This window comes from Nyctibius grandis, chromosome 4 (genome assembly GCF_013368605.1).
Source record: "Nyctibius grandis isolate bNycGra1 chromosome 4, bNycGra1.pri, whole genome shotgun sequence".
Lineage (NCBI taxonomy): Eukaryota > Metazoa > Chordata > Aves > Nyctibiiformes > Nyctibiidae > Nyctibius > Nyctibius grandis.
Window position 1 is genome coordinate 32,411,540 of NC_090661.1, and position 21,243 is coordinate 32,432,782.

Below are 21,243 nucleotides of genomic sequence, written 5' to 3' on the forward strand. Positions count from 1 at the left end.
TAGGTCAGAGCAGCCAATAAACTGAGGAAAACAAAAAAACCCCACAAAGTAAGGAGCATATTAGGAAAGGATGCCAACAGCAGGTTTGGGGAGGTATAGATTAATACAGCTTCTGGAAACCAAATTAGTTCAGAACTAAGTTAACTTCAAAATACTCATTTAAGACCTATTGCTCAGATGTCACCTATTCACAAGACTGTCAAATCACAAAAATAAGCATTTTCATGTTTTGGCAATTTGCAAATGTATGCAATCACAGTAAGAGGAATATATTTAACAGGGGATTTTAAAAGCTAGTTTGAGGACTTTTCCTATCACAGAAACTGCTCTAACAAAAAACTATTTCCCTGAAAACCTTCTCTGTCTTTACCCTCTTGAAACTAAAACATGAACATCTAAGTCAAGTCTTCTCTGAATTGCCCCTAAAGGAGACTTTGGCTCTCTCCTCACTGATTATAGATGGAGTCTACAAAACCACACTCACTAGGCTAACATTAACTACCTACTGTGAGTGGCACCTTCTACCCCCAGCTCCCAAACAGAAGACCAAACTTGGCAAGGTTTCTAGTTTCTAGGAAACTAAAAACCTTGCAAAAGGTCTTCTAGTTTCCAGAAGCTGTATTAATGTGAGATAATGGGAAGATGTAAAGCAAAAACAGAGGAGTGGAAAGGTACAAGATTATTTTAACAGTCTGAGAGGATCTGGGTGATAAGAAAATAAACAGAGAACAAAAAGGATGTGCCTGGAGAAGACAAACCTAAGAGCTTTTTTTTCCTTAATGTGATTTATCCCATCCATTCATCACAGCTAGTAGTGAAGCTACTACAAAGCTTTCTTTCTAAAACAGAAAGGAAAGCTTTGATTTCAAGTTGAAAAATACATTATATACCAAGCTACATCATCAGCAATACCTATCTTAAATTGAAAACTCTGCACACGCTAGGAGATGTTACAGAGCTGCGCACTGCTACTATGCCACAGAATGTATAGCCTATTTTTTAAAAAAAATCAGTTTGTGTTACTGACACATTATAAATGAACTGTGCAAATAGTGCACTGGGAACAGACTGATATTGCCATTTTCAAACCACACTGTTTTAGAATTGGTATCATAACTTCCCACTCTAACAAAGTCATCGCATCAATCCCCACTAAATCTATACTTAACTTCAAGGAGAAAACTCATCAGTTCCAAGTATGGCATGAAAAAATATTTTAGTTGTATGTATATGTGGAATAAGAACAAAGGAAGAAAGTGCAGTGAGAGAACAAAAAGCAGAATATGAGCTAGATGAAATTCACATGGAAAGAAACTGGGATGCTGCATTAGTGCTAATACATGTGAAAATAAAGTCAATGGATCTCCTTCCACTGCTCCTGCCAATGATCACTGAAAGATTACAGCATCTGGGAATCATGGAAGAACATACTCTTGACCATATGTAATAATCTCAGTTACATGATGCTAAAATTTTCCTGTTCATTACATTTTATATACTGAATATGATGATTATGAATGAATGAATACACCCATCTACAAGAAGGGCTGGAAGGAGGATCTGGGCAACTGCAGGTCTGTCAGTCTGACGTCCGTGTCAGGGAAGGTTATGGAGCAGATCATCTTGAATGCCATCACACAGCACGTACACGACAACCAGACGATCAGGCCCAGTCAGCATGGGTTTATGAAAGGCAGGTCCTGCTTCACTAACCTGATCTCATTCTCTGACAAGATGACCCACTTACTGGATGAGGGAAAGGCTGTGGATGTTGCATACCTGGACTTTAGTAAAGCCTTTGACACCATCTCCCACAGCATTCTCCTGGAGAAACTGGCTGCTCACGGCTTGGACGAGGGCACGCTTCGCTGGGTAAAAACCTGGCTGCATGGCCGGGCCCAAAGAGTTGTGGTAAATGGAGTTAAATCCAGTTGGTGGCCAGTCACAAGTGGTGTTCCCCAGGGCTCACTGTTGGGGCTAGTCCTCTTTAATATCTTTATCAACGATCTGGACAAGGGGCTCAAGTGCACCCTCAGGAAGTTCGTAGACGACACCAAGTTGGGTGGGAGTGTTGATCTGCTTGAGTATAGGAAGGCTCTGCAGAGGGATCTCAACAGGTTGGGTCAATGCACCGAGGCCAACTGTATGAGGTTCAACAAGGCCAAGTGTTGGGTCCTGCACTTGGGGCACAACAATCCCATGTGGCTTGGGGAAGAGTGGTTGGAAAGCTGCCTGGCAGAAAAAGACCTGGGGGTGTTGATCGATGGCCGGCTGAATATGAGCCAGCAGTGTGCCCAGGTGGCCAAGAAGGCCAACAGCATCCTGGCTTGATGAGAGTGTCCCTAGTCCTGGCTATCAGAATAGCCAGCAGGACTAGGGAAGTGATCGTGCCCCTGTACTTGGCACTGGTGAGGCCACACCTCAAGTACTGTGTTTAGTTTTGGGCCCCTCACTACAAGAAAGACATTGAGGTGCTGGAGAGTGTCCAAAGAAGGGCAACGAAGCTGCTGAAGGGTCTAGAGCACAAGTCTTATGAGGAGCGGCTAAGGGAACTGGGGTTGTTTAGTATGGAGAAAAGGAGGCTGAGTGGAGCCCTTATCGCTCTCTACAAATAACTGAAAGGAGGAGGTAGTGAGGCAGGTGTCAGTCTCTTCTCCCTAGTAGCAAGCAATAGGATGAAAGGGAAATGGCCTCAAGTTGCGCAATGGGAGGTTTAGATTGGATATCAGGAAAAGTTTCTTCACCAAAAGTGTTATCAAACATTGGAACAGGTTGCCCAGGGCAGTGGTGGAGTCACCATCCCGGGAGGTATTTAAAAGACATGTAGATGTGGTGCTTAGGGACACGGTTTAGTGGTGGACTTGGCAGTGCTGGGTTGTTGGTTGGACTTGATCTTAAAGGTCTTTTCCAACCAAAACAATTCTATGATTCTATGATTATTGCTCCTCTGAGAATTAAGTTTTATTGACCTTGGTTACATCTCAAATCTTTGTGAAAACTACTGAAGTTCCTAGTACAGATTCAAAAAAAAATTTTGAGGAGTGTAAGAATATTTTAATTCTTCATTTCTGACTTAGCACTGTGTTTTCATCTAAATTACATACCCAAAGTAAATTAAGGCAATCCTATCTGACTAAAGAATTTGTAGAAGGGATCAAATTAACTTTAATTTTTATGTTTTATGTTTTATGTTTATTTTAAAGTACAGTAATTCAAAAGGTTCATTTATTTCCATTGTTTGGACACCACTTTCATTTTGATACACTTTCTGCTGTAGTACATTAACCTGCAGCGCTAGTGATACCTGCAGAACCCAACTCACATCCACAATAATACATCCACCCCTACCTCACATGTGTTCTCAAAAAAGTGGTCAGAACTCCCTTAAGATATATCACAGAAGAAAACAAAAGCACCAAGAAAACAGATTAGAGACCTAAAATTGAACTTTACAAAGATGGAAGACAACCCACAGAGAAGAGATTAAATAAAAGTCTGAGAAACAGAAACAATTATGAGAACTGATTGTGAATGAGTGTGAGTACATCCAGAAAGATTAGCTTCCAGTTTTCACATCTGGTATGAAAAGTTAAGTTCCTGTTTAAAATAGAAATAAATAAGAAAAATATTTCTTAACTGAAATAGTTACGTATCAGTACAGCAGCTAAAAAGTATGTACTTAAAATACCATAAAAATACACCTTTATCATCATTCCTATATAGGAATGCCTATATAGACAGGCCAAAAAAATTACACCCGTATTTGTGAGACACAGAATCAGTTGATAACTAATTACTACGTTGTTTTTTGAGTTGCTAGTAATATATAATGGTTTAACAATCCAGTGAGTAGTCTGAACAGATGCTGACTGATAATGAGAAGAAGTGGCAGCAGTAAAGTGCTGTATTTCTAGGGTATTGATCCTAACAAATATTATTTTCGATCAACAGCCTAACTTTCAGCAGAGAGGCTGGATTAGCACATAATTCCTGCAGCTAATGATCAATAGTTAATCAGCAGAGGAGAAAATGAGCAGAGAGAAGCCTTTGGTGCATATGGAGCATTACCAGATATCTTGAAATACTTGCGCAAAATGAAGCGCGTTGGCAACCAGAGTGGGGGAGAAAACAGACAATTCTGCAATTATTCTACTAAATAAGGCACTGAAATGCACTAGAAATGAAAACATAAAAGAAAACACTGGTTTGTCCAGTAGCCTCTTACATGATTCTTGAGGTTTCTTTACAAAGAATCACAGAATCACAGAATGTTAGGGATTGGAAGGGACCTCGAAAGATCATCTAGTCCAATCCCCCTGCCGGAGCAGGATTGCCTAGACCATATCACACAGGAACGCGTCCAGGCGGGTTTTGAATGTCTCCAGAGAACGAGACTCCACAACCTCTCTGGGCAGCCTGTTCCAGTGTTCGGTCACCCTCACCGTAAAGAAGTTTTTCCTCATATTTATGTGGAGCCTCCTGTGTTCCAGCTTCCACCCATTGCCCCTGGTCCTGTCAAGGGATGTCACTGAGAAGAGCCTGGCTCCATCCTCATGACACTTGCCCTTTACATATTTATAAACATTAATGAGGTCACCCCTCAGTCTCCTCTTCTCTAAGCTAAAGAGACCCAGCTCCCTCAGCCTCTCCTCATAAGGGACATGTTCCACCCCCTTTATCATCTTCGTGGCTCTGCGCTGGACTCTCTCTAGCAGTTCCCTGTCCTTCTTGAACTCAGGGGCCCAGAACTGGACACAATATTCCAGATGCGGCCTCACCAGGGCAGAGTAGAGGGGGAGGAGAACCTCTCTTGACCTGCTAACCACACCCCTTCTAATACACCCCAGGATGCCATTGGCCTTCTTGGCCACAAGGGCACACTGCTGGCTCATGGTCATCCTGCTGTCCACTAGGACCCCCAGGTCCCTTTCCCCTACGCTGCTCTCCAACAGGTCTGTCCCCAACTTGTACTGGTACATGCGGTTGTTCTTGCCCAGATGCAGGACTCTACACTTGCCCTTGTTATATTTCATTAAATTTCTCCCTGCCCAACTCTCCAGCCTGTCCAGGTCTCTCTGAATGGCTGCGCAGCCTTCCGGTGTGTCAGCCACTCCTCCCAGTTTTGTGTCATTAGCGAACTTGCTGACAGTGCACTCTATTCCCTCATCCAAGTCATTAATGAATATATTGAATAGAACTGGTCCCAGTACCGACCCTTGAGGGACTCCATTAGACACAGGCCTCCAACTGGACTCAGTCCCATTGACCACCACTCTCTGGCTTCTTTCCTTCAGCCAGTTCACAATCCGCCTCACTACCCGATCATCCAGACCACACTTCCTCAGTTTAGCTGCGAGGATGCTGTGGGAGACCGTGTCAAACGCTTTTCTGAAATCAACATAGACCACATCCACAGCTTTACCATCATCTATCCACCGGGTTATGTCCTCATAAAAGGCTATCAGGTTGGTTAAGCATGACTTCCCCTTGGTGAAGCCATGTTGACTGCCCCTAATGATCCCCCTATCCTTGATGTGCCTAGAGACAGCACCAAGGACAAGTTGTTCCATCACCTTTCCGGGGATGGAGGTGAGGCTGACCGCTCTATAGTTACCCGGGTCCTCCTTCTTGCCCTTTTTGAAGGCTGGAGTGACATTCGCTTTCCTCCAGTCCTCAGGCACCTCTCCCGTTGCCCACGACTTAGCAAAGATGATGGAGAGTGGCCTAGCAATGACTTCCGCCAGCTCCCTCAGCACCCGCGGGTGCATCCCATCAGGGTCCATGGATTTATGGACGTCCAGATTGCTTAATTGGTCCCTGACCCAGCCCTCATCAACCAAGACAGATTCCTCCTCTATCCTGACTTCTTCTGGGGCCTCAGGCGTCCGGGGTTCTGCAGGACAGCCTCCAGCACTATAGACAGAGGCAAAGAAGGCATTCGGTAACTCTGCCTTCTTTTTATCCTCTGTCTCCAGGGCACCCACCTCATTCATCAGTGGGCCTACACTGCCTCTAGTGTTGGCTTTACCTGCAATGTATTTGAAGAAGCCCTTTCTGTTGTCCTTGACCTCTCTTGCAAGGTTTAATTCCAAGGAGGCCTTAGCTTTCCTAGTTGCCTCCCTACATCCTCTGACAACAGACTTATATTCCTCCCAAGTGGCCAGTCCCTCCTTCCATGATCTGTACACCCTCTTCTTCCACTTGAGTTTGCCCAGCAGTTCCCTGTTAACCATGCAGGTCTCCTGGTACCCTTCCTTGACTTCCTACCTGTTGGGATGCTCTGATCTTGAGCTCGGAAGAAGCAGTCCTTGAATGCTAACCAACTATCTTGGGCCCCCTTACCTTCTAGTACTCTGTCCCATGGGATTTCCCCTAGCAATTGCTTGAAAAGGCCAAAGTTGGCCCTCCTGAAGTCCAGGGTTGTGATTCTGCTAGCTATTCTGTTCCTGCTACATGAGATCCTGAACTCTACCATCTCATGGTCACTACAACCAAGGCTGCCCTCAACCTTCACCTCTTCAACCAGACCCTCCTTGTTAGTGAGGATAAAATCCAGCAGCGCTCCTCTCCTAGTTGGCTCATCCACCATTTGCATCAGAAAGTTATCATCAATGCACTGGAGGAACCTCCTGGACTGAGGATGGCTGGCTGAGTAGGCCTCCCAGCAAATATCAGGGTAGTTGAAATCCCCCATGACAACCAGGCCCTGTAATTGAGAGACTGCTCTCAGCTGCCTGTAGAAGGCCTCATCACCCTCCTCATCCTGATCCGGTGGCCTGTAACAGACACCCATAACAGTATCACCCCTGCCAGCCTGCCCCTTAATTTGCACCCACAAACTCTCAACTCACTCCTGATCCACCCCTGGACAGAACTCAATACATTCTAGATGGTTTAGTATGTCTCCCAGTGTGAAATTGGGTATTTTGATATATTGCAATAGATAAACAAACACTGTCAGTATTAATATTTCTGCCTGATTACTCACATTATTTGACAAACCTGTCAAGGTTCAAAAGCAACCTGTAACCTGTTTCAGAAAAAAAATCCCAGTGAAATGTACATTTTCAACCTTAATGTGTCATTAGAAGTAAATAAAAATAATATAAAAATCCTATTACAGCAATAGGGGCATTAATCCTACTATATCATGCCACCTTCATTTTTAGGTTCAATTTTTTAGCAATCATGTACTATGTTTTCATCACCGTGTACCTACTCTTTCAGTGGCAGGAGGCAAGAAAGTTCTTAAAAGGCAGTGGTATTTCAAACATTTATGGATATGTAGATGAAGAACTTGCAGTAAGAGGGAAAAACCCCACTGAAACTGGAGAAGAACAGCATGAAACTACATTTTTTTCCTCTGTCTTTTGCAGAAGTACATTATTTGGTCTGGTTTAGTAACCGAGAGAGAATTTGCTGCAGAGATTCAGGAGACTGAAGCACAAGTCCTGGGCACCTTTAAAACCCTACTCAGAGCATTCATGTGTGAAATCTCAGTAACGCACAGAACTTGTGCTGGCCATCCAGTTAATATACAAGTTTACAACACACTAACAGCTTTATCAACCACACTTGTATACGAAACCAACAGCACTGACAACCAGGCAGAAAAAAAAAAACCCACAACGTACTAACATTACCTACACTTCCAGATTTTTCCAAACTAAATTCTGTTTCTATGATTCCTTAGAAACTGAAAACTTACAGAATTTCATTATTTGCAAGGTGCCAGAACTGGCTCCACAGGCCAATTATTTAACAAACGCTTATGGTGCTTTAACACTTGCTTTTCATTTACAGAAGTTGAGGCAGTTATGATGTGGCAGAGAGCATTAATCCTAATTAGATCTGATCCCATCACCAAAAAGAGATGGATCATCACTCCATGAGCTACAGTCAGAAGATTTCTCAACTTAGTGCTTGATTAAGAGTTCCCCTGCTGGGAACTGTTTATTTTGAGTTGTTGTCTTGTTCTGCCATGAGCTTCCTGATTATCCACATGCGTGTAACAAGCTTCTCAGAGAAGGTAGGAATAAAGGAATAATAAAGGATAAAGTTACAGAAGGCTCCTGTCAAATAAATTTGTCATGACTGTAGTACTCATAGAAGGAGTAGCAGTTTGGGTAAACGACAGGACTAGGAGTAGGTGTATGCAAAGTAAGGAGCCTGCGTTCTGCTCTGTACAATCTTTTCCTCTCCCTATATTGTCTTTCTTAAACTCAGTGTCTTTTACAGTTTTTTTTAATTTGACTTCAACAATGATAAATCAAAGATAACTGAAGAGTTTCTATGCAACCACAGCTTTGTTTTGTTTTAACAAAGCTGTAGGTTCCAACTTTCAGGATAACTGAAGGAACAAACTTCTCAAACACCACTGGCTTCAGAAGAGCAAAGTGGACTGAGGAAGATGGACAAAGCAAGCAAGCACGTTGGTATGAAAAAAATATGCAGGATGGAGAGAAATTAACCCATCACCTCCCTCCCTGCAGACCCAATTCACATTACCCATTCTTGCTGAGACCAACAGGCCCCATTTATTTGCACAGTCCTAGCACTCTCCTCTCCCCAGTTCATACATCCGTATATCCTTTCCATACCATGAAACATTACAGCTATAACCAAGCCTGCAGATGCACGTTGCTTGGCAAAGTGAGGGGCAGCAGCACCTGTGGCCATCCAGGATAGGTATGGTCTAGATTTTACCTAGCTGTTTCTTGGTGAACATTCAGACTTGTCTCCTCTACTTAACTATCAGTTTTCACAACAGTTTACTCTATTCTGAGAGCTTCACACCTCTGTCACTGATTAAAATTAGCAGTCAGTTAACACCCAAAATGTTGGTGGATTTTTTTTTTTTTCCTTTTGGAGTGAGGGAGGAGGGGTAAAAGAAAGGGACTGATGGTTAGGCAAGTCTGGTCACAAAAGCCTCACTTCCTTAGGAACCCCTAAACGCAGACCCCTGCATAAGATCCCTTCAAAAAGAGAGACGAAAGACTAGGGAAAGGATTTATATAGTACAAATTCTTGTATGTCGACAGAGAACAGAAACTTCTAAAGGAATACTTGTCAAAAGACCCGATCTAACAATGCCGAAAGGAAGGCTAGGAAATCTGCATGACAGGGCTGCTTTTCACATGTCTCTAAAATGTGAAGCCACTAGTTGCTAATTGGTAAGAGCAAAGGAGATCCCACCCAACACCTGCTTCAGCAATTTGGTTTAATAACAGTCCTTCACCAGCTTTGACAATTACTCCCACACTCCCCTGTAAGAGACTAATGGTTTGCTAAAAATAAAACAGAGATTAGCATCTACAGGGAGCTGCCTGACAGATGCGCTATTGGACAGAAGGTGATATTAATCAACACTGCGGTGTGCTGATGTCCGGACTTCCCTTCAAAGGATTTCATCTGATATCTAGAGATTTGGGTGTCTGGTTAAAATGGCAGCACACAATATTACTTTTTGTTCATTTTATTATTTTCTACAGCCTGCATCTTAGCATGCAGTAATAACGTTTATACTTACGTACTGGGGAATAATTCAGTACCCACATCAAGCCTTTGTGTACAGCAGCTGCTAAATCTGAAGTTGTCAAGAAAAACTAGATGACAAAGCAGAACACAAAACCCCCCAAATGTACCAGCAATTCATGACATTTTCCCTAGTACGTGAATCTCACCCTTAGCAAGCAGACCAAGGCTTATCACATCAGGGTGGGAGGGAAAGATGGGGAAAAGAGCAGAAAATACCATTTTTATTTTTTCTGAATACAATATATAATACGGTTGTCAAAAACATCACTCAATAGCTTGTATGTAGGATACAAGTAACTAAGACAGCATCAGTCTTCCAAGAAAATTGTTCTTATCCATGTTAAATTAAAGCTGAATAGTCTTTAACTAACAGACCATAAAAGCAACCAATATATGAGAGAAAGTATTTTAAAAAACAACTATTAATTAGTTCTGTAAGAAAAAGTCTAAGATGATAAAAATCATACAGATTTTAAGTTTTGACTTATGTTAAATACTAAGAAAAGGATCTAAGTTTACAGTGGGAAAACTCTCATCTTTCCTCAATACAGAAAAAAAAAAGCTCCATGTGATGAGTCAGATACTGTATACAAAAAAAAAAAACACCAGCGTACCCAAAACCCACAAACAACCTTGATCTTGTTTTCTGGAGGCAAGCCAAATGAACGCCATACTTCAAATCTACAAGATAGCTGACCCATGTCACACAGAAGAAACACTTTACATTAATTACAGTTACTCTTAAAAGAGAGTGGCCATCATACAAAATGATCACTGTGCTACCTGGTTAAGTGGGTTAGGATTTAGAAAAGATACCAAGAACTACAGGTCTGGATTTCCCCCTCAAATATAATAACAAGGAAATTTCTGTCTGCCTAGGAAGATAAAAACCAGCCAACACGCCGTTTGTTATTCAGCTGTATGAAAAACTTAGATTTTTAAAAAGAAAAGAGGACATCATGGATGAGACCACTGGTAACACATACATCTTCCTGTACAACTAGTACACCACCAGATGACAGGTGCTGTTGTCAGAAGGTGAGATCAGACAGAAGACCTAAAGAAAATACAGGCAACTCCATAAGAAGAGAAAGGAGGTTTGGTGGTCGTTAAGAGACAAGAGAACTGCAGCCCAAAAGCTGCCTCTTAACTCAGGCTCACTTCTGCCACACATTCATCTCTGATGGGTGATGTGGAAGTTAAATGAGTGGTACTACAGCATTTCACAGTTCTTCCCCTACCAGCCTTGAGATGTGATGCTCATCATCAAACTGACTGAAAGAACTTCCCTCATCATATCATAACCCTATTTGATTTAATGATCATTGCCTGTGAAAAATATCCATTTTCAAGTCACATTTTCTCTAGTGCCTTTTATTTAGTCTCATAGGTAGCAAATCTTTATTAAATAGAAAACTGTTAAAAATGATCAGAAACAAGATAATTAATGTTTAACATTAATGCATCATCGAGAGAGGATCTTTCATTATGGGCAAGCTTCGATTGAAAGATGAAGGCATCACATGATAAGGATATTTAACCTACGCAGGTTTCAATCCCGCAGAAACTATCAGGTTAGTTATTTATACCTCAGCATTTACACTTAGGCAAGAATGACCAAGTAAACTGCATTAGTGTGATGCTAACACCTCTTGGCAGTGAGCCATTTATTGATCCCTCCAGCCTCCATTGAAACATCATTGAGGAAGCTACAGTTGAAAATGTGAACCTCGGATTACACACAAATCTTGTGTAAACTTCTTGGTAAACTGAAGAGGTAAAATAATCACATTTTAAAGCTCAATTTTATGTTTCATGATTTTCCTCTTCAAATCCTTTCCATTAAAAGGACAGAGATTAAAAAAAGGGGGGAACCCATCAGAACAACTGAAAAACATCACTTAAATGGCCTGCAAGGCTAACATTCATGTCTCTATAAAAAGATCCTCTATAGAATAACCGTGTAATCCCTATTGGGACAAACTACATTTTCATAGAATGGTTTGGGTTGGAAGGGACCTTAAAGATCATCTACTTCCAACCCCCCTCCCACAGGCAGGGACATCTTCCGACTAGACCAGGTTGCTCAAAGCCCCATCGAACCTGGCCTTCCTCTCTTTACCAGAAAGGAAGAAATAATTTAAGACCAAATCGGCAAACGTCACTGTTACTGCAGAAATTTATTTTCAGAATCGTGTGAAGAAAAATATTACCAGCTTGTTTGCAATGAATGTCTCACACATGATTATTTAGCACACATGAAAAATAATTTGTTGATTCTAAAGCTTGTATTGATTCCAGATAATATGCCTCTGCTTCTGCCTCATAAAATACTGACGGTATGTGCAAAGGAGTTCCCTTAATTGTATTTTAACACCATCCAAAGAGGTGTTCCCAATTCCTTTTTTACACAGAAAAGCAAATGGCTATAGAATATACCAATTTATATTCAATTTTGTATAGAACACCACATTTTCTTTTATTCAGCTAGGATTCATTTTAGTATCTAACACAGTGGAGAAATGTTTTTATTTCAAAGTTAATTGCAAAATTACAGAGCAACAGGGATAAAGCTTTTCATGCAGGTACTGGATGGGCCAACCAGGGTTGAGGCACAGCTGGATCTGCTGTTCACAAACCAGGAAGACCTGGCAGGGGATGTGATGCTCAATGGCAGCTTTGGCTGCAGTGACCACAAACAGAGGTGGTTAAGAGCCTGAGGGGAGTGAGGAAGAAGAGTAGTAGAGCAAAGATCCTGGACTTTGGAAGAGTTGACTTCAGTTTACCCAGGGAACTAGTAGGTGGTACCCCATAGGAAACAGAGACACCAGCTTGGCTAAATAGGAAAGTCCTGACTGAGCTCCAGGGAAAAACAAAACAGTACACAGGAGGCAGAAGCAGGCAGAGGCTAGCAAGCAAGAATTTGGAAACACTGCCCAGGCACATAGGCAGTGTCAGAAAATTCATATATGGTACTACCACCACCACATAGAACCATCAGTAATGTAAGACATCTAAATAACGAGATGAAAACAGAATCACTGTAGTAAGTGAAATAAGAAATAAACCAAAATGTTGACAGAGACAAAAAAATTTAAAAGCAAGCTTGTATCTTGATCCTTATTGCTAGCATGTCCTCCAGATTGTTTTTTTTCATATTTGTTTTGTTCTTAAAAGCCATGATGGAAGCACAACAAGCAGCTTCCTACACTGTAAAGTCCAAATCTTGAACCACTGAATTATCTTCCCTGGTTTCCCTCCGCCACCCAGATTTCAAGAGTATTCCATACATCCAACATCATGCCCTAACTGTTCCTCTAACACACCCTGATGTACAAAGACACTATATAATCCACTGCAGAAACAGCAGACCAATAGGTATTATACCTCACAGAATAAGGCTCAGAGAAACATGTTTTGCCCTTCCCTTCCCAAACTGATTATCCAGTCATTTATAGATATGGGTGTACCTTATTTCAGGCTAAAATCAAACACCCTAAAAACTTGATTCCACCTTATATTACTGATCTGTCGCAAAATATGAGTGTTGAATAAAATATACTTGCTTAAAATACTAAAACAAAAAACCCAGAATGACAAAAAAAAAAATCCACATTACTGTTTAACCTCAAAGTGACCGTAACTGGCCCACAAAGCGAAAATGTTCATTTGGACTTTGATGAGCCAGAATTAGCTACCAGTCAAGCTTGCTAAGAGGAAAAGCCTAAAGTTCATAAGGAACTGGTATAGTAACTCAAAGAAAAGGTGACACTGTGGCTGTTAAGATGCAATTTGTTGTCAAGTTGCTAGAAAAACTATGTACACCTTTCTGTTTTATAAAAAGAAAAACAAAACCCAAACAAAAACAGAAAAGCCAGCCAAAACTGTTGCAATTACACTAGCAAATATGGCATAACTAAGTTTTCAGAGTGGGCTGGCAGCAATGAAAAACTTTATGTACAACAGATTAATTTTAATTTTTGAAGCTGAAGATTACATGACTCAGCCTGTACTCATCATCGCTATGAAGACATCACTCTGCTGCCGAAATGTCAGCTCCTCAGCTTCAGCACCCGGCAGAAACTGAAGCGCAACATTTGCTTTCTTTCATAACTTAGAATTTTGGCTTTAATGCTCAATAGCTATGTCCTTTCTGGAAGCTTGAAGTCAAGCCAATGCAGCACTCTACCCACTACCAAGTCACACAAAGAAGAACAGATGTATTTCCTACCATCACATTCTGCTCCATCCAGCTACATGGTGGTCTGCTCTAACCACTCTTGAGTTTGGTAACCAGTTGTGCTCCCCTCACCCTCACAAGCCAGTGCAAAAGACAGCTCAACACATAAACACAAGCATCTTCTCATCAGCAACAATATTTTTGTTGTTGTTAAAGACAGTTATTTGCAGTTTCTGCCCTAACACTAAAAGACACAGACAGCATTCACTGGAAGCCAGAATAAACGTAGAAGTCCATTTCATCACTTTTTTTGGATAGGTATTTCAGATGGACAGTTTTCATTACCGGTTGAAAAGCAGTCAGGGAGATAAGTACACAAGTTGCAATATATCGCAGTACTATGCTTGTGTAAGCCCTAGTAACATCCCAGATAGTTTAAGGCTTTACTTTTTTGAAAGCCTGACAACAGACAATTTTGTGCATCCTTTTTTAGCCTCAACCCAGATTTGCACATTAGTAAGCACTATACTACAGGTTACCTTCAAAGTATAAAAAACATGGTGCCGTTCCTAAACATTTCACCACATTTACCAATTCAATATTTTAGTTTCAGAATAAAAGCTACCAACAGAATTATCATATTGCTCCTGAGTGACTGAGGAGATTTTATTCTACATATATATATGTTCTACTTTCAAACACAAGCAGCAAAAGAAACTAAAAAAAAAAAGCCTCAGCACGCATTCAACCATTACCTTGTGTTGTTATGGTAACTAAATATCTTTGAAGAAGCAAGAACAAATATATATAATATATAATTTTCTCCATTGTAGATTCAAATAAATGCAGTGCAGTATCGCTCTGAGTATCACATCACCCCCTGAGATGCAGGTAAACATTTTTAAATACTGATGGAGATACTGAAGTATGAAGCTGAAACAAAATTTGATTCCTCTACAAAGAGAATGGCTGCTCAAATCAGCTGTTCCATGAGACCATTAAATTCCCAAATCCAGGTGCCCTCTAAGAGGCTTCAAAGGAACGTCCTCATGCAATTTCTCTGGAGCCCACAGCTAGAAAACTCCAGAAAAGCTTAGCATGGCTAAAAGGGGGCAAAACTATTATCTTACAGGATACTACACAGAACAAACAGGGAGAAGCCAAGACCTCTCTTCCCACCCTGTGCCCCTGCTTCCAAAAGTTTTGGTGAAGTTATCCTGATTTAACTAATATCCAAGAAAACAAAAAACCTAATGAACAAAATGCAAAGCAATCGAGAGTCTTTTTTGCGAGAACTGAGATAAAGTGTCAAATCTCAATAGTTTACAGAGAAGGACGAGAATTTATGATTTTAAGCAACAACCACAGACTCAAATATTCGCTTTAGCCAACCCAGAATCATTTTGAGAGTCTAAGAGGGCTGAGGGGGGGTGTCCTTTTCTGGAATTAGAAGTCTTTGTTTTAAAGTTCAGTACCTCTAAAGCAAGTATCAGAAATTTTTTGTTAAAGAGTTATTAGTAAACATACCCGAATGACTACACATGACAAAAGCTGCTCAGTTTTCCTGCAGAGGGGAAATGAGATTAATAGTACAGTCAACGCTAGGAATCAAAGAGAGAATCTGTAGAGACTGTACCTGCTGATATATTGTTTCAGCTCTCGAATAGACCCTGTGTGTAAATACAAACAATTTTTTAAGGCTCAGAAAGATTACCACTTTTCTGGAAAAATTTCACTGAGGCAAACTGAAAAAATCACATCCTTTACACCATCTTCCAAATGTTAAGTTCCTACTTCAGATTTTAAACGACTATAGTCTAGGTTCAAAGAACAGCACATGCATTTTTTTTAACTTACACACAAAAAAAAAACAAACTCAAAACCCTGAGGTTCATTCTTGGAAGTTGCTGGATCATATCTGAAGTCAGCTGAAACACTTAATGGCCTGCAATCAAGCACTTACAGTGAGGACTCAAACTTAATTGTAAAAAGCAATGTTACTAACCTTGTCAAAAATGTGATGGTAAATCATTTGTATAGTCTACCAAGTGCTGTTTTAACTGCTTAACCTTGTACCTAGCATGTGCTTTACAAATCAGCAATATAATTCATCGGTGGGGGCAGGCAAGGGAAGCTATAGTTTTTAACATTCGCAGCACGCACTGTCATCCAACCTACCCAGGACTTCAGGAAGGTTACAACATATTTGCAACTTACGCATTTCCTGCTGTCATTCAGTGAGTTTACTATAAAGCCATCACTTCAGGGACAACTTCAGTCAACTTTTTCCAAAACACTTAGTATAACATTGCGCGCTGTAGATGAAGTATGCCACAGAAAGCATATTTAAACAATGAAAAAGGTAAGACGGCATCCCTAATTGTGACCCTTAAGATACTTCAGCAGCTGGAGCTCAGACAGAAAAATGCTAATGACAAATACAACCTTGAAACACAAGAATAAGAGATAACTATTAACAGAAGGCTAACCTAAAGTCTCACTTTACATAAAACACAAAATTGCAGTAAAGTCAAAGTTCAATAACATCAACAATGTACTTCAGAGCTCTACCTAAGCTGATGATGACAAGCATGAAAAATTCTCAGAATTTTTAAAGCATTTTGTATCTAGAAGAGTTTATTCGTCTGGTCCTTGAAAGCAGCATTTAAGGACTATTTGACATTACCAAAGGGAAGTTTCTCCCGATCGTTCATGCAACTACTACAGTTTGCCATTTTCCTCCTCTCTTCCTGGAGACCACAGTGAAAACATAAATCTTGTGTCTTTGTGGCAGAACATCTGACCCCAATGCTAAGCAAAGCATACAAATTCTGGGGAACAGCCATTCTGCCAAACTCACAGATATTACAAATACACTCATGCTTTACATTCACTATGATGCAAATCATTTTTCAAGGGGACACTTTAGGAAAAGGATAGTGACTCAGATGTGAGTAAAGCAGAGGTGCTGAGAGCAAGGTCTATGAATACGTTTATAAACATTTTTCAACTGTGAGGTCAATCTTTTGGCCAAGATGTTTTGCTACTGGACCCAGAACTGAAAGATGGAAAGCATCAGACATTCTCCAACTCTGGGGCTCACAAGATTACAAACCCTGCATCAGCTGTAAAGTCAGACATACTCTTTGACCATTGACATGCGCCTATTTATTGTTATAATTTCTCTCAAATTTTGTTGAAAACTACAAATTCGGCAGAGTTCTGGAAGCCCTTTTAGATCTGCTAGATAGGGCTTCTATACCTTTCAAAAGCTATCTTTGTAATTTTTTTGGTAGCACGCCAGATTTCAAAAGGCATATTAAGTGAAGCACGGAGGGAAGCTAGGGTTTAACTTCACACCAGTTTGATGGTCCAGTCAATTATACACATATGAAATCACAGGATAAATTAACTAAAGCTCATCAACTATTAAAGATTTAACTCAACCTATTAAACTTTTACTCAGTAACCTTAATATTCTTTTAAATTACTACTATGAGCCAAGATCCCCAAAGGCACAATCTTAGAAAGCTATTATTTTCAAAGAACTAAAGTGGTTCTCAAAGCTCTGAGAAGTCAGTATGCCAAGGAAAAGACACCAAGCAATGAAATGGTTTCTGTCCATCACTGAATCATGGAAGATACCATCCTGCCTGCCTGCTTACAGTCAGTACAGTTCCACATTACGTGTAAATATTTTAGTACCTCCCCATCACTTGGAAAGGAGATTTTTCATTTAGTCACATCTCAAACATGAGCTCTTACTCTGACCATTTAATTTTTTTCATTCAGCAGAACATTTACGGTGAAGACCATTGTCAAAAAGGAAAGTGATATAACAGTTTCAACACACTATTACCTACTTCTCAGTATAAACCATCGGCAAAAAAGGGTTAAGCCATTTAAACTCTGAATCACACCACACAGCCTTCCCCAAATCACTGGAGTTGGAGTAAAAAGTGGAACAGTGCTAACCTCAGTGAATCTTACTTTATCCCATTAAGTGATCAAGAAACCAATCACGAAATGAATAACAAAGCATACAACTCAAGGGTATAAATAGATTTTGTTAAGGAAAAAAGTGTTTAGTAAAACCTCAAAGGACTCCTGTATCAGATTAGGAAAGTCACTTCAACCAAAACTCCCAGGGGACTCAAATTTTCTTAATTTGCAGAATACTTTCATGCAAAGTTGAAGAGTGCTGTCCATTCCTTAATGCAAGGAACGCTGGGAAAAGTCATGAAGTTCCGCCATACTTGTTAGTCAAATATTAGCAATGAATTTGCTAAATAAAAATCAGCAACAATTTTTGCTCTTCTGTCAAAAATGTAAAAGCTGGAGCAACTCATCAATTTTTATCGACTCTAGTAAATTCCCCAGTGATCAGAAAAAAACACTATGTTATTTTAATTCACACATATAAAACAACTTGGCTAATTTACTTTGCTAGCAGAATAGATAAGGTGGCTCTTCTCCAGGAAAAGCCAAACCTTAGAAATGAAGACTGAAGTCATTGCTGAATGACAAAACAAACTGATTTCCTGTGGCAGAGAAATCTCATCTAGGCATGACATTTAATTTCTCTTCATGAAATATTGGAAGGGTTATTACCTATGATGATCAAATAAAGATATGTTTCCAAGAACATTAATGTCTCACATGCTTTAAGGAGATCAAACAACAGATTTTCTAGTGCTCTATTAATAGAGCAATAGTTGCACAACTGACTTGGCTACACAGGGGCAGAAACGTAGGATTCAAGTAGGCTTAGAGCATATCGAAAAGATGAGAGAAATCCTTGGGAGATAGGAAGAAGGTGAACTTCCCTCTGATTCACTCGAGGGAAAAGAAGAGTCAATGAGCCTCTGTAAACTCAAAGTCATCCTTCTGAATTAAAACCAGATTTACTAATCCAGCAGTCCTGAAGCAAAACCTTCAGATGAACCAGAAAGGAACAGAGTTAGATGGATGTTTCAGCCAGCGTTGTGCAACTATGCTGTCATCCTGTGAGGTATCAGAGAACTTATGACAGCTCCTACCCTGCAAAAATTAAGTCCCGAGGAGAGGAAGAGAAGATACAAATGTCTCCCACCAACCCAGAGGGAGAGTGGAGCAGAGACTGATGGCTCCACAGGGTTCCCAGGAAATTTCTGAGACTCATATACTGGAATACCAGATCAAAATCAGAAACTTCAACAAACCACCAACTCAGAGTACCCTAATGCATGAGACACAAAAAAATGGGCTGATTTGAGGCATGTAAAAATACTCATAATGGGTCTCTTTCTGAGACATTAAGAACAGTAACAGCCCTGTTTAGAAAACTCAGTCCCGACTCTGCTCTACACCCTTTTGGACATCTCAAAGAACTGACAACTCAGATCACGCAGTATTCCTGCATCAAACTGGTAGATTTGGGAATATTTTTATCTGATAGAGTCTTGGACATGAACGAGCAGATTCACTGGCAGTGGAAGAAAATTGTAACAGATACCAGCCAAGTGAATTGTTAAGAAAACCCTAAAAAATACAGAAATTCCCACCAAAAAAAAGGCCTGAGCAATGAAGTTAGCTCAGACAACATTTCACATGCTCTTTCTCCCCCTAAGCACTTCAGACATTTGGTACAGAGATTTCTACTCAAGTCTGGTCTTTTTTTCCTGATGTTAAATGATATCCAAGGAAATCCATGAAAGAGAAACACTAAAATTGTGTATACTCAAGACGCATTTTTAAGCTTTTAGCAGCTTGCTAAATTTACTCCTATCCTCGTTAAAACCGTACCACTGTAGACTGGGTGTGTAAAGTTGTATGTTTATGCAGCCCATGGTTCTGTTAATCACAGCAGTAGCGCAAAGTGATGAATCTGAGGGTAACTGCATACTCCAGCTGAAGAAGAATTGCAGGTGGCTGGAGTCTTCCTTCCTCTTCTTTGTCCTGACAGTGCACGCTTACATGGCTCAGGTATCCAAGCTCCAAGTGCAGGTCCATTTACCCTTGTTATGCCACTGCTTTCCAAATGGATGCAGAACTCCAGGTTCCAGACGGGGACCCCAAAAGGTCATTTTCAGACACCAAGCACAAAACACAGTTTGAAGATCAAATTACTGCGCTGAGCAAGGACTCCCAAAATCAACGGCATCCTCCCTGTCAACAAGCAATTATATAGACACAACTACATGATTTTTAACATTCGAAAAAGACAATCCATATTTTTAGAACAGTGATCAAGTTTAGCACAGCAAGGCAGGAATAGAAATTGCTTTTAAATCCAGCAGCACAAGTGTTTGTTTTAACTGATGCCAAATTACCAACAGTTTACATCAATAGAAGAATTAACTTCATTTTAAAAAAAAAAAATGTGAGCACAAAACAAAAAATATACAACCTACACCTGGAAATCTCACAGAGCATACCATTCACCAGCTTACCGATTTTCAAAACATGCACAGACACAAGCACAGCAAAGTACAATCCCTTTTAGAAAAGTCATCACAGATCGGCTCAGACAGCTGATGTTCCAAGTGGGCAGCTGAACCCATTCAAATGGTGAGTACATACCCCGGTGAGTAACTCTACACCCTGCAGAAGTACTGAGTGGCAGCATGAGATGAAGCACAAAAAGGAGAGAAACGAGCAGAGTGTTTCAAATAGAAATGCAGAAAGCCATGGTAAAGGACACACGAGACTGACACGGTAACACAGAGAACAGGACAGAAGTGCATCCACAGCAGCAGACTTAACCAGGGATACTCACTCTGTTCTAGCTGGCATAGCTATCATGCAGCAGAAAATGATAAATGAGCAGGGTGGCGATTTATTTAGCAGATACAGCATTACGTTCACGCTGACATGAAATACTTCACCCTGTCTGTAGCTGCCTTCCAAGGCTTTTCCCTGCAATATGAGCTACACTGAAAAAATCCATAGGCATCAGAAGAGCAGCATTGGGAACTTGAGACACATTCAGTTTAATTGTGAAGCTCCACAAGCGATCAGTACAGCAGAAAAGAAGATCAGGTAGATGCGTTCAAGTACAGTTATTTTCAGCCTCTGAATCTCAAAACCATAAAATCCATTTAATCAAGGAAGTTAACTCTTTGAAGTAACCAAAACTTCTAATATGCTCTACTTTTCGAACTGGAAGAATCTTGAAGTCCAAGAGTGTGAAGTGTTGGCATGCCCATCTAGCCTTGTGAACTGCCAAACATATCAATATTTTAAACAAGGATAAACCACTTTAAAGATAACTCATCATGAAAGGTATTATGAAATATACACCTGCAGCATTAAAAGCTGAGATATCAACACCATCTATCATGAAAGACTCTCAAGGACTTCTACTACAGAACCTCATTTTAGTTGACTAAAACTTCCAATCTGAGCAGACGTACTTGTAAATTCTAGTTTGTTAAAGGAACGTGGCACAGTAATAGCAGGTAAAAAAATCTTCTCTATACATTATTCCTGTAATTTCCCATCTTCCCGCACACCAGACACTAACATTTATTGCAACTCCCGGGAAA

The 21,243-nt window shown here is 40.5% G+C and overlaps 1 protein-coding gene across 5 annotated transcripts in view; it reads right to left on the reverse strand.

The window, feature by feature from the left end:
• The window catches only part of SIPA1L1 (signal induced proliferation associated 1 like 1), a 241,315-nt gene that overhangs the window by 98,584 nt on the left and 121,488 nt on the right, over nucleotides 1-21,243 (reverse strand). The gene's annotated exons all lie outside the window — the stretch shown is intronic.